We start from the raw sequence: 14256 nt of genomic DNA on the forward strand, positions 1-14256 counted from the left end.
AAATCTCTCATATTCTAGACCAAGGATTGCTTAGGCAAAAGATGCACTGGAGATGCCGGGGATCGAACCCGGGGCCTCATACATGCGAAGCATGCGCTCTACCACTGAGCTACATCCCCACCTTACACTCTGAGCTCTGCCAGGCCTAAGTAGTTCGAAGTCCCCCTCCGACTCCCAGCCTCCCTTCTGCATAGGGCGCTAGACCTGTTAATGTTGTGTTCAGGAATTTTGCATCTAAGTTTATGAGAGACATTGGTCTGTAGTTTTCTTTTCTTATAATGTCTTTGCTTGGGTATTAGGGTACTGCTGCCCCATACAATAGGTTAGAAAGTATTCCCTTTGCTTCTGCCTTCAGGTAGAAATTGTGGAAAATTGGTATAATTTTTTCCCAAAATACTAGAATTCACCAGTATACCTACCAGATACCATTTTCTGTTTTGAAGGACTGTTGATTATCGTTTCAATTTTTCAAAACGATATAGGACTTAACCCGGGTGTAGTGGTGGACCCCTGTAATCCCACCAAGCCAACTACGGGCGGCAGAGAACTCCGCCGGGGAGTTCTGAGGCAGGCCACTCTAGGCTCCTACTGAGTTCAAGGCCAGCCAGAACTACATAGCAAGGCCCTGTCTTTTTTTTTTTTTTTGGTACTGGGGACCGAACTAGGGACCTTGTGCTTGGGAGGCAGGCGGCAGAACCTCTTAGCTAAATCCGCGGCCCAATGCCCTGTCTTAATTAAGTAAGAAAGAAAGAAAAAAAGAAAGACCGATAGATATTGACCTATACCGGTTGTCTATTTCTTGAATGCATCAATCAGTGTACTTTTTTCTTTCCCTTTTTATTGTAAAATATTTCAACATAATAGGCCAAAAAAGAATATTATAATGAATTACCATTATCCATTCTTTTTCATTATCAACTGATGGGGACTTAGTTACTTTTTCATCGCTGAAACACAATACCCAACACTCAAAACTCCAGGGAGGAGTTTACTTCGGCTCACAATGTGTGGAGTTCTCCGCCGCCCGTAGTTGGCTTGGTGGTGTGGCGTGGCGGAGGGCGTGGCGGGGCGGGGCGGGGGCGTGGCGCGGTGAGCCGGAAGCGGAAGTGGAGAGATCAAGCGGGGAGGAGGGAGAGAAACTCTTGCAGGGCGCCAAGTGACCTGCTTTCTCTGGCCCGGCTTCACCCCAACATCACGTCTAGGTAGAAACGCATCGTGGACGAATCCTCTGTTGACTATCATGCCCCATGATCCAGTCACCTCTCAGAAGCCCCCACGAGCTCGTGAGCTGCTGGGCGCATCTAGCTATAAACGTGTGGTGGGTAATTAAGCAATTGTCAACTTGAGTGGGAGCCCAGCTGATTTGAGTCGCAAATGCTGTCGGAAGGGGATAAAAGGAGAGCGGGAGGGAAGGATTTTGGCTGATTTTCCTTGGAAGAGCTGTTTTTCTTCCAAGGGCCTTCAGCCATTCTCTTCTGAGGAGCTTGGGCCTTGACCTTCGCCTTCGCCTTCGGAGTTGCCTCCTCTTTCCGGCGCAGATTCCTCAGCTGGGCTCCGGCCCTGCGCAGGCCTTCGGTCGTGCGCCGCGATTCCTCGCGCGGTACTGACTACAACAAAACCATAGAAGATGGTAATCTTCTTTATTCTTTTGAAAAAATTCTTCCTTGTAGCAAAACGTTTGCTGGTACATTGTAGGCATACATAATAACACTTATCACAGAGAATGTGCACCGGGGCAGGACACCTCTTGCCTCTTTTTCCCATCTCCCCTCTCCTCAAGGCCCCTCCCCTCCCTATGCACAAAAGCTTTGTTTCCATTCTTTCCTTCTATTTTCACTTTTTTCTTGTCCCATCCTTCCCTACTTCCTCGTTCCTCCCTTGTTCCCCTTCCCATTTGAACATTTTCTTCCCATTTCCCAATGTCTATTATACATCTCAGTGCTTATTTCCACTTTCAGTTTCTTACACCAGAGAAATGATGTGGTATTTAAACATGTGTGTCCAATTTACCTTACTCCAGGGTATGGTCTCAAGGTGCATCCATTTAGCTATAAATATCTGAAGCTCATTCTTCTTTATGGCAGAGTAGTATTGTAGTCAAAAAACACATCTTTATTCATTTGTCAGTTGATAGGCATCTGAGTTATTTCCAAGATTTAACTATTACAAACTGTGCTGCTATGAACATGAGTGTGCGTATATTCCGGTGGTATGATGCTTATAATTCAGGAAGATACCAAAAAGGTGAACTGGCTCAAATGGAACGTCTAGTTTTAGTTTTTTGAGAAATCTCCATACTGATTTCCACAGTGGTTGTACCAGCCTTCACTCCCACAACAGTGGAGAAGGGTTTCTTTTTCCCTCCAGCATTTATTATTGATTTCTTGATAGCAGCCATTCTTTCTGGAGTAAGGTGGAATCTCATGTTGTTTTGATTTACACTTCTTGAATGACCAGTGATGTTGAACATTTTTTCATATATTTACTTGCTGATTTGTTTTTTTTTTTTAGCAGCGGGGCTCAAACTCAGGACCATGCACTTTCGAGGCAAGCACGGTGCCACTGAGCTAAATCTCCGGCCCTTGCTGTTTTTACTGAGAAGTGTCTGTTCATTTCAGATGCCCATGTTTTGGATTGGGTCTTTAGATTTGGGGGTGGTCTGGGTTTTTTTGAGTTCTTTATATATTCTAGATAGTAGTCCTTTGTCTGAGGAACAGCTGGGAAAAAAATCCCAACGCAACACTGTGTCTTTTTTTTTTTTTTTTGGTACCAGGGATCGAACTGGGGTCCTTGCACTTTCGCAGCAGGCAGTGAAACCACTGAGCTAAATCCCCGGCCCAACACTGTGTCTCTTTACTCTATTGGTGATTTCTCTTGCTGTGCAAAAGGGTTTTAATAAATGAGGTCCCAGTTGTTGATTCTTTGTAGTATCTCCCATTCGGTCTGGGTTTGGTTCATGAAGTCTTTGCCTACTCCTAGTCTTTGTGTCCTCAAGCATTCCACCTAGTCTCTCTTCCAGCAGATTCAGTGTTTCTGTTTTAATATTTAGATCTTTGATCCATTTTGATTTTAGTTTAGTGCACGGTGAAAGATATGGGTCTGGTTTCAATGTTTGGTATGTGGAAAGCCAGTTTTTCCAGCACCGTTTATTAAAGAGGCTATGTTTCTTCCAGTGAAGGTTTGGCCCCTTTGTCTAAGATAAGGTGGCTGAGTGTGTTTGGAGTTGTCTCTGCATCCTCTAGAGTCTGTTCCATTGATCCTTGGTCTGGTTTTTTTTTTTTTTGGCCAGCACTGTGTTGTTTTTATCATCATAGCTTTGTAGTATAATTTCAGGTCAGGGATTGTGATGTCCCCTGCCTTCCCTTTGTGCAACTCTATTCTTAAAAGTGATTAAAAGGAGGCAGAAGATATGCATGTACCAACTCCCCATGATGAATGTAATCATTGTGTATTGCAAATATTTACTAATAAAAATAAAAAAATTTAAAAAGGAAACAGAAGAGTTCTATAGTTTTAGAGGCTGGATTGAAAAAGATGAGGTGATGTAGTCAGTAACAACTGAGAATTAATACATTGGTATCTATTTCCTACTTGGCCTTTGCATGAGCTTACTTTTATATGGGTTTTTGTTGCTTCTATATTGTTAGAACAAAAATGTAGTTTTGTCCTTACATTATTTCAATATATTTTTAAATTTTTTTATTTTTTTAAATAAATTTTATTTTATCCCACTCCCCTCTTCAAGCTCCATTATTTCAATATTGATGTCTCTTTTTCTTATATCATTTTTTCTTGTTGTGACTTTATCTGGACAATTTTTTCTTTTAAGTGAGAAGAGTTTTTTCTTTTAAGTAAGATGATTCTTTTAAGTAAGACTATGCTTTTGAATGCACATAATTTATCATAGTAAATTTTCCATCCTTGCTATTTTCCCAAGAACTTACATATAACAATAGGAATGAGTGTCAGTTTTAAGGAGTGATTTTTAGCATTAATGATCATGTATAAAATTAGACAGTATGGTCTCTAAAATAAGAGAAGCTGATTTCAATTTTGAATTTCCTCAAGGATAATGTTGGAATGTCATTAGAAAATCTGTGGAGATGGGCCGGGGATTTAGCTCAGTGGTTTTGTCACCTGCTGCGAAAGCACAAGGACCCAAGTTTGATCCCCGGTATCAAAAAAAAAAAAAAAAAGAAAGAAAAGAAATTCTATGGAGAGTTGTGTGGATGAGCAAGGCCTCACAGTGAGTGCTTGGTGCTTATGTAGGTGAGATGCATACATAATTTACATCTATACCATAAGAGTGTCACCTACATGGGTGCAGATGTGTGGATATGCGTATGTGTGTGCATGCTTGCTAATATCACATTTATTTTTTCTAAAATTTTTCCTAAATAAGTCCACTGAGAAAGAGATCACTGTTAATCATCAGGAGCTCACTGCTGTTAAACAGTTGCTTGGGATACAGTTTCTGACTCCGTTCTTCCGCCCCCCTTTCATGACCACAACTGGCTTAGGGGACTGTTCCTGAAGAATCACCTTCTGTCCTCTCCATGCTCATTACTTGAGGTTAATTGCTAGAGACCCCTGTTGTCAGGTTCCAGTCCCCACCTGCCCAGTGTGTGATGCAGGCCTGAGAAAAAGAATACACTGAGAGACAGAACTAGGAGAGAGAAAGCAGGCGCCAGGATGACCAGTGCCGATGCAATTGACAAAGGCCCTGGCCAGTCCCAGGCACTGACTTTCATTGGCAATCAATTGGGGTAAAGGTGAGCTATGTGCAGTTTCTGTGGAAATTAATGTAAAAAAGGCTCAGAAAGGACAAGACAAAGCATTCTCAAATTAGAAACAGAATAGACAAGATATATGGTTGTAATTGGAACATTGTCCTTCTAATCTGAAGGTTTTGGCTGTGGGAACGGAATTTGGGTGCGAGTTACCAGACTCGCTTCTATAAACAAGCCAGTTGTGGGGCTAACTCTTCACAGCCTGCCTTGGGCATGATCAATATTACGGTCCTCTGCAGTTAAAAATCTTCAGATACTTTAGAAGGTCTTTTTCCTCTCCAATATCGGCAAATATTACTCTATTATTGAGGCTTCTTGAGAAAATCGGATTCTTAAGGCAGGAGGCGAGGTTACCCCCACTCCTCAGGAGGTAAGGACGGTCAGGCTGGGCTTGCAGCCGGGGGTGGGGGGGTGGGGGGGTGGCTACATGGGGCTCCCCCACCCGGACCGGCAGGGACAGGCCAAAGAATAGGTCTCGCTCTGGTAGAGGTCAGCCACGCCCTTGGTCCTAGCTTGTGATCACCCTGTTTCTTCTGGCCCTTCTACTCCAGATTGCAGAAATGATTTAGCTTTGGCGCTTGACTTATGATGTGAGTCATAATGATGAAATTCTTTGTCAAGCATATCCAGTGGAAAGGGCTGGGACATCATTAGACAAATAACCTTTGCAGGTCTGCAGAGGCCCGACTGAGAAGCTTACATTGTGGATGTTGGGTATTGGGTCCCAAGGATGGGAAAGTTGCTGGTATAAACGCCGAGCATCTGACCCCTGCTGGAGAAGGTGAGCACACAGCGACTAAGTTTAGTTCTTTGGCTGAGCAGCTCTTCTGGTTGGCCTGACGCTGCAGGGCCAGGGGCTTCACAACCTCCAGGTCCCTAGTTTGTAAGCCAAGGGCAGCACCCTGTTTTGCTGTCAGGGGCTGGAGGGGCCTGGCCAGAGACGGCAGGACAGTGTCCCGGACGGTTTTCCCTCTGGCCACTCGTCAAATCCAGTGGTGCTCTTTCCAGCGTCAGAAGCAAATCAAAGCAAGCTCCTCTTTTAAAACCAATGACCGTCCAACACAATTGATTAAGAAAACAGTCAATATAAAACAGGTCTTCTGAGACAGCCAGACCTATCCGGGACTAGACTCAGCTCGACACAGCCCAGACAAACACAGTTTTCCACCAGGCTGTGTGGAGGGAGCGAAAGAGTCTCAGAGGCCGAGGGAAGATTTCTTTGGGGGAGCCTTTGCCTAACGCTCTCACAACCCTGCCGGACAGGGTTTGAGCTCACTCACTGCCTGACCCTCAGCGCAAAGCCAGTTCGCAAACGCTTGCGGGGCGCCCACTGACCACAGGCTGGCGGGGCTGCCTGCGGCTCCCCGCCTGCCCCGAGACAGCGCAGGCCTCAGCTGCCCTGCCGCAGGGGGATCGGCGAGAGCAGCCGCTCAGGAAGCGGACGCCGGAAAGAGCCTCTCGCTCAGACCCGCAGCTCGGGCGGGCGGCGAAGACTTTCCTTCCAGGCAGCGCGGCGCGGGGCTTGACTTCCGCCCACGTGGATGGGAAACCGGCCGGCGCGTCCACGCCACGGTCTCGGGGCACGACTGGTCCAGAGCCGCTCGGAGAGGCTCTGCACTTGTGTGGGGATGTAGCTCAGTGGTAGAGCGCATGCTTTGCATGTATGAGGCCCCGGGTTCGATCCCCGGCATCTCCACTTTCCGGGCCCTAGGGGTATCTTTTAAAGTTGAACGGGAACGTTTAAATATTGCTAACGGGAACGCTTAAATATTGCTAAATTAATCACACCGCACATTAGCAAAATCGGGGTCACATTCTTATGACTGCAGGTGGAAGATGCGGGAGGAGGGGTCCGCCTGCAGTCCTCAGCCCCGTGGCGCCTCCCGAGAGCTCGGGGACCTGGCTTTGTCTGCGCTCCTCTCTGGGCGCTCTCTCGGAGGTTCCCCAAAGACACCTGCCCACGGCGGTCGGTTTCGGAAAGTCACATAAAGAGGTTTATGGGGCACGGTTTCAAAAGTACACCCTCAGAATGGGCTGCAGGCCCTCGAGAGCGAGGGGCAGGTTGTGGCCGGCAGCTGGGCACGTTTGTGTGTCTTGGGTGGGAATTTGTGGAACAAGGAGGGTTCACATGGCAGGTGAAAGGCACATTTTGCAGGAGAGGGGGACGGCCTGTTCACAGGCGGAAAGGGCCCTTTGCGACCGGCCAGGCTCGCTGTGACCTCAAGCCCCTTCGAAATTTCTCTCTTCATTTGTTCATTTAGGAGAGAGTTTCCTGGAAGGGGAAAAGGCTTGAGTGACGTTTGTGTCCTGAAGCTGTAGTATTTTTTTAAGTACAATTTTAAAATTTCAATCCTCTTCATCTCCTTTCCAACTGTTTTATGTCTTCTGTCCTGCACCACATGCCTTGTGTCACCCTGGCCTTTCCCCACATGCTGCTTTGAGACTGTGTGCATCCAACCTGCTGTGAGCCCTGAGTGAGGCCGGGTCCGACTCGAGGTACGATATTTCCTTCCCATTAAGACCCAAATGACTGACACGATCTTGCGCAGAGCCACGCAGACCACGAGATGTGCGTGGAAGGGCAAATGGGCTGTAACGGAGCGGGTCGTGTGCACCAGCAGGTCCCTGTCCTCCCCGGGGTCTCGGCCCCGCGGAAGCGGAGCGAGACGGGCTTCGCAACACACCGGTGTTGGTTTTCAAATATTCGCCCCTGTAGAACAGGTCTGCTTTTTATTCTGCTGGTTCCTTGGCTGGGACGTTGTCACGGGACAGGGTCCAAGGAGGTCCCCAAAGTGCAGATGGCACTGTTGACTCACCCCATCCACAGGGCAGGGTGCAGGTTTGCTGGCTGCCGTCCTGGAAGAAGAATTCCAGGACACATCCGCGAGAGGTGTCAAGAGGGTTCCGAGGCAGAAATTCAAGAGCACAGGGGGAGAGGCACCTTCTGGGCAGGAGCTAAGGCCATTTACATGTTCGGGGCAGTGGGGTTTTGGAATGTATAGAACATTTGGGCTTGGTTTACAGGAGAAAACTGATGGCCCACCCACAGGTAGGAAGACAGGCCTCACTTCACAGGAGAAAGGGTTGCCCATGTGCAGGAGAGAGGCGCTCGAGGTGAGTGAGAACCTGGTGCTGGGGATGGTGAAAGATTTTACCAGTAGTAAGGAATGTAGAAAAACAAAGTTTATTACTACAGTGCAGAAACCAGTGGGCAAATCCAAGACAGGGTGCACCCGGGGTGGCAGGCTGGGACTTCTATGCCTGATTTAACCCAGGAGGGGTCTGCAGCCGCAGCACGGTCGCTGGCAGAGGTCACAGTGTGCAGTGTCCATCCCGGTCCGAGGACAGCGGGCGTCGCTGGAAGACTGAGAGACGTTTCCTCCCACCCGGTCCAGTGCCCGGGGTGTATCGAGAGTCAGCCCTTCTGGGTAAAGCTAACCAATGGGTGAGGACTGTTAGTGGTCAAGGGGGCTGTAACACAGTACACACATTTGTGCTTGACAGGGACCTGGGATGGAAGGAATGGTGTCATTAGGGCCGAGGGGTAGCCAGGGCATCCCGCCATGTTGAGGCTTTGTGCAAAGGCGGGTGGTGGTTGGTGTGTGCCCTGCCTCAGGTGGCCCCGCAGCCCCAGGGGACCGTGAGGATTAGGGTCAGGTGTCTGCCCTTCCCCTATTGACTAAGCTACTCGTAGATGTAAAGTGTCTTCAAGGGGTTTTGGACGTGATGGGGCTGGAGGAAAAGACACATAAAGAAGCCTGGCAAATGTAGATAAGTCTGCGTCCTGCAGTTGCTGTCTTCTTCAAAGTACATTTTTTATAAAAGCAAAATATCTATGGGCACTTTTTTTTTTGGTACCGAACATCGAACTCAGGGCCTTGTTCTTTTGAGGCGGGCGTCGGCACCACTGAGCTGAATCCCTGGCCCCTGGTACATTTTAGAGATGCATAATGACAACCTCATCCTGGGGAATTCTGACCTGTACATGGTGTATCTGCTCCTGCTCAGCACTTCTTTCCCTGCCTATGCACAAAACCTTTGTTTCCACTTTTCCTTCTGTTCTCTTTTTTTTCTTGTCCCTTCCCTCCTTTCCACCTTGCCCCACCTTGTTCCCCTTGTCATTTGAACATTTTCTTCCCATTTCCCGATGTCTGTTATACATTTTGGTCCTTATTTCCACTTTCAGTTTCTCACACCAGAGAAGCAATGTGGTATTTGAACACGTGTGTCTGATTTATTTGGAAAGTACAATTTTTAAATTGTGATTTTCCTTGTCTCCTTTCTACCTGTCTTTATTTTTTCGCCCTACATCAGCAGGACTCAGATCTCTGACTCTTTTGCTAGTTTCAGCTGTGTACCTTGAAATGGCACTGTTATTTACTACTTCACTTGTCCCATTGCTAGAGTTTGAGCATTGCTTCACCTCGTTAGCCCATTTATTTCTTGTTTTTGTGAATGCCTGCTCCACTTCCCGATCTTATTATTTTACTTTCTGTCTTGGTTTTGGGTTTGCACTGCCCTCCTGGAGACAGTTCAGTGAAATGACTGAAGGAGCAGGCGGACACAGCCAGGGCGGAGGGCGGGTGGGGCGAGAGGTCCCCATCTTCTGTTCACGGAGGCTCCCAGGCAGTGAGTCTTCGCTCCTCCGCTGCGTGTCCATGCCCTGCTTTCCACTGAGCCGGATCCAGAGCTGCCCCATAAATGTCCTGCACTCTACCCTGCACCTCCAGGTCTGCTTCTTTGACTTCTTCATACCTCTTTTATTTCTTCTATCCTACCCCATTCCTGTAACTTTTTATTTGTATGTTTTATCATAACATGTTGCTTTTGTGCATGTTTTTGCTTTATCTAAGTGCTATCATTTATGTGGGTCAATACATTTGTCTCCCTTTAAAACCAGCACACTCTTTTTGTATCTGTGCATTTGGTGGATTGTCACTCATAAAAGTACAGAAGCTCTTGGGGTGTGTACACCCTGGCACTGTGATTGAATCAGACACAGCTCTATCCCTGGCTCCTGACAGGGAGCCTCCGAAACCTTTGGGTGGGGATCAAGAGAATCTTGGTTCTAAAGCGTATTTGGTCTCTGACCCTGCTCCTGACACAGGGCTGCCAAGACCTTTGTGATTCTCTGCCTGTGAGGTGCATCTTCTGTTCTCAGTCATCTCTCTGTGGGCCTCTGTGTGGCCTCGGATGGGGCCAGGTTGTCAAGGAAACTAATTGTGTGATTACAGGGCTGGAACACGCAGAGAGAGGAGGGGATTCGAAGATTGAGTCCATCCTAAATAGCAGTGGTTTAATATGAAGCAAAGCTTTACCCAAGGACAGAGCTTCTGGATTGCCAGACACAAGCAGGCACCCGTAGGGTGCTGGGACAGCAGAGGGCCTGGGAGTGCAGCACCCCCAGCCCTGGCCTGATGCACCCCTCCCTCGGTGTCCTCTGTGACATCTATGTAAGGAGCGACAGGAAGTAAGAAAAGGGCTTCCTGAAGTCTGGGCCTGGAGGAGGGAGGGACTGAACCTCAGCCTGAGAGCATCACCCGGAAGCAATCTAGTCTGTGCAAATTAGAGCCATATGCTTTCTTTTTAATATTATCACAACCAACAGATTAGCAACATTTTCTTAATATAATCCAATGCTCATTCATTTCCAATGGTTTCATTTTCCAATTATTTTATTTGGATCAAGATCCAAGCATTTTGTGCATGCCTGTTACTCTCCTTACTCTATTTCAGTTCCTCTTTTCCCTTGAGCCATTATTATGTTTTTGTGTGCCATTATTATTATTATTATTATTATTATTATTATTATTATTTTGGTACCAGGTATCTAACTCGGGACCGTGCACTTGTGAGGCAGGTGTCAGAACTACTGAGCTAAAATCTCTGGCCCTGTGCCATTATTTTTTGAGGGTCAGTGTGTCCGGGAGAATTTTCCACTTGGTGGTTTGGCTGATGGCACCCTTATGGTGTGACTAAACACCTCCTTGTATTTCCAAGATATGCCCAGAAGCATCTGTCTCATTTGTTTGATTATGCAAAAGCTTAAACCCTTGAACATGAATGTTTTACCCACAGTCCTGGGTATGTTATGTTTCACTTAATCTAGGGGCACAGGATGTACACTTGCCTGGCCTTTAAGTTGGGAACTTCTCAGTGGCCTTAGGGGAGCCAGCCCTTTTCATGTCTAACACTTGGCTGACACCTCCATTACAACATCACGCAGGAGTGAAGATGGTGGATATCCTTCTCATAACAAAGACTGACATGTATTTGACCACAAGATAACTTCAAAAGATTTAAATAGGTGGTATAGACTATAAAGACCTATGAACAATATGTATTATGCAGAATTACGTGCAGAAAAAAATCCTTAGAAATGAGTGAGTTAAGGGACAACTATTTTTTAAACTTCACCTGTGTATCAATCAATATCTCAGACTCTTTCTGGGCTGGGCACGTGAGCTTTGCGTTGGCTTGCTGTCGCATGTGCACGCTGTGTAGCGTGCTTGTTTGAGACAGGGCGGGCGGACGTGGCAGCTCCAGATGAACTAGATCGGCAGTCTGGTCTGACCCCTCAGGGTGCTGGGTCTGCACCTGCTCCAGTGCCCATTCCTGCCGCGCCTTAAGGCTCTGGTGGTGTGTGCACAGAAGAAAAAGATCTTTTCCTGTTATCTCACCTCCAGGGTGTTCCTTGTTCCAAGAATTTTTTTTGTTTGCTTTTTATTTTATCTATTTATCTTTTTGAGACAGTGTCTCACTATGCAGTCCAGCCTGGCCTCGAACTCGATCCGATCCTCCTGTCTCAGCCTCTCGAGTGCTGGGATTACATTGGCTTCCAGGAATTCGTTACAGTTTAAAACGTTAATTTTCCCTCTTTCTAGTAACACTGAATTGATTTCCAAACTCGAGTTATTGAACAGGCATTCCTGGCCTTGGCGACGCCCTTGAACCAGAGCCTGACCTGGAGACCACCGAAGACAGGGGCCAGGCCGAAGGAGGAGAATGCGGGCAGGTGCAGCGACAGCAAAAGGTGCGCTGCTCGGAAAAGACACTCGCCGCCGACTGGAGGTGCCGACGGGAGTGGAGGTGCCGACGGGAGTGGAGGTGCCGACGGGAGTGGAGGTGCCGACGGGAGTGGAGGTGCCGACGGGAGTGGAGGTGCCAGGGATCGAACCCGGGGCCTCGTTCATGCTAAGCATGCGGTCTACCACTGAGCTACACCCCCAGCTGCCGGGCTGTGCCCTTGGAAGCGTCCTGTCAGGCACAACTGGTAGAGCTTGGCGCTTGAGACCTGGTACGCACGCTCCCCGCGGGTCAGAAGAGAGCAGCGCGTGGGACCTCGGCCCAGGGGACCGAACCGGCGCCGCCCGGGTCTCACCACGTGGGCTGCAGGGCCATAGGAACCCGAGCAACAAAGAATCACAGCTTCCTCGGGTTTGGGGGGGAAAGTTTCCCATATGGGGGTAGGGTGGGGAAGGGCTGGCTCGGCTGGCCCGGTCCAGAGACGCAGCCCGGACCTCTTGGGCGCCTGCAGTGCGGTCCGCTTCCTCTCTGAAACACCCGCGAACTTACTAAAAAGGCAACGCAGCGGCGAGCAGCCCGCAGCCCGCGCCAGCGCTGCGCGTGGCTCTGACCCCCGCGGGCTGGGACGAAGCCTCACCCTGCCTGGGTAGGGTCGTCTGCGGACTCGCTGACTCTTGTCGTGGAAAAGACTTCTCAGGGAACCTGGGGAAGGAGGAAAGGTAGGAGGGAAGAAAGGCGGCGCTAGAGGCGAGGAGGGAAGGTGCGGGGTTCAGGAGGAGCAGTGATATTAGACAACATCCCACATAGAGCTGGACAATCCCACTGTTACGGCTTCAGTATGAAGCATCCCCCAAAGACCCATAGATTAAGGGCTTGATCCCCAGCAGCAGTGTTCACAGGTGGAGCCAAGAGAGGTCGCTGGATGGTGGGGCACTGACCTCATTGATGGGTCCCAGGCAATCTGTTAATGAGTTCCTGGCTGAATGGGCTTTGAGGTGGAGCCCAGTGGGAAGGAGTAGGTCACTGGGGGTCTGCCTTTCAGAGTACAGCTTTTCTCTGGCTCCTCTTTCCTCTCTCTATTTCACGGCCACTATGGGTTGCACAGCTTCCTCTGCCTCGCCCTTCCCCCAGGCCATTTCTGCCTGGGAGCTGGCTGACCATGGATGGAAACCTCTGAAACTGTGAGCCAAAATGAACCTTTTCTCCTGCAAGCTGTGTTTGTCAGGTATTTTGTCCCAGCAACAGAAAGGTGATGAATACAAACACACAGCAAAGAAAGATGCTAGTGCCATGTGGATATTCCTAGAGAATCAATGAAACAGAATAGAAGATGCAGAAACAATTCCAAGTACACTCAGCTACCGCACCTTTGACAAAGGTGGCAAACACCTTCACTGGAGGAAACAGAGCCTCTTTGAAAAATGGAGCTGGGAAAATTGGCTTTTCACATGCTGAAGATTGAACCTAGACCCGTATCTCTCACCATGCACTAAACTAAAATTGAACTGGATCAAAGATTTAAATATAAAAATAGAAAACACCAAATCTGCTGGAAGATAGAATAGGTAAAGCTCTGGATGACATAGGTATAGACAAAAACTTTATGAACAAAACCCTGACCACCCAGAAAATATTACAAAGAACCAACAACTGGGATCACATCAAATTAAAAAGCTTTTGCACAGCAAAAGAAACCACCAACAGAGTGAAGAGACAACCCACAGTGTGGGAAAAAACTTTGTCAGTTACTCCTCAGACAAAGGACTAACACCTAGAATATATAAAAAACTCAAAAGAGTTGGACCTCCCAAATTTAAAGACCTAATCCAAAAGTAGGTACCTGAAATGAACAGACACTTCTCCGATGAAGAAATAAATAAACAACATCATTTGAGAAATGCAAATTAATACAATACTAGACTCCAGAAAGAATGGCTACCGTCAAGAAATCAATAACAAATGCTGGTGGGGCTGTGGGGGAAAAGGAACCCTGCTCTACTGATGAGGGAGTGTGAATTGGTACAACCTCTGTGGAAGTCAGTATGGAGGGTCCTCAAAAAACTAAAAGTAGACGTTCCCTTTGACCCAGCTATTCCCCTTCTAGGCATCTTCCTGAAAGAGTTAAAAGCATCATACCACAGTGATATAGCAACCCATGTATAGCAGCACGATGTGTATAATAGCTAAATCTTAGAGCCCATCTGCCCATCAATGAATGAATGAATTAAAAAAAGACTTCTTAGGACAGGTCAGGCACAGGGAAGGCTTAGAAGAGATTTAGGGTGCAGTCAAGAGTGGGGTGCTGGAGCTCATAGAAATCGGGCGCAGTGCAGTTTGGAGCAAGGAACATTTATCCCACCCTTGAAGGGGTGGAAAGCCCAGGCAAAGGTGGCCTGCCCCAGAAGGGTATCAGCCCATTCAACAGGTGTGGCCGGTTTCT

General features: G+C 47.9%; 2 non-coding genes across 2 annotated transcripts; one reads left to right on the top strand and one right to left on the bottom strand.

Annotated features, from left to right (window-relative positions):
- Positions 1-47: 47 nt before the first annotated feature.
- Trnaa-cgc (transfer RNA alanine (anticodon CGC)) lies at positions 48-119 on the bottom strand. The gene has a single exon. It is a non-coding gene; the product is annotated as a tRNA-Ala (tRNA).
- Positions 120-6414: 6295 nt separating this feature from the next.
- Positions 6415-6486, top strand: Trnaa-ugc (transfer RNA alanine (anticodon UGC)). The gene has a single exon. It is a non-coding gene; the product is annotated as a tRNA-Ala (tRNA).
- Positions 6487-14256: the final 7770 nt, after the last annotated feature.

Source organism: Heterocephalus glaber, unplaced genomic scaffold (genome assembly GCF_053883595.1).
Source record: "Heterocephalus glaber isolate CG9 unplaced genomic scaffold, H.glaber_assembly_v1.0 deba00001472, whole genome shotgun sequence".
In the NCBI taxonomy this organism is placed as follows: domain Eukaryota; kingdom Metazoa; phylum Chordata; class Mammalia; order Rodentia; family Bathyergidae; genus Heterocephalus; species Heterocephalus glaber.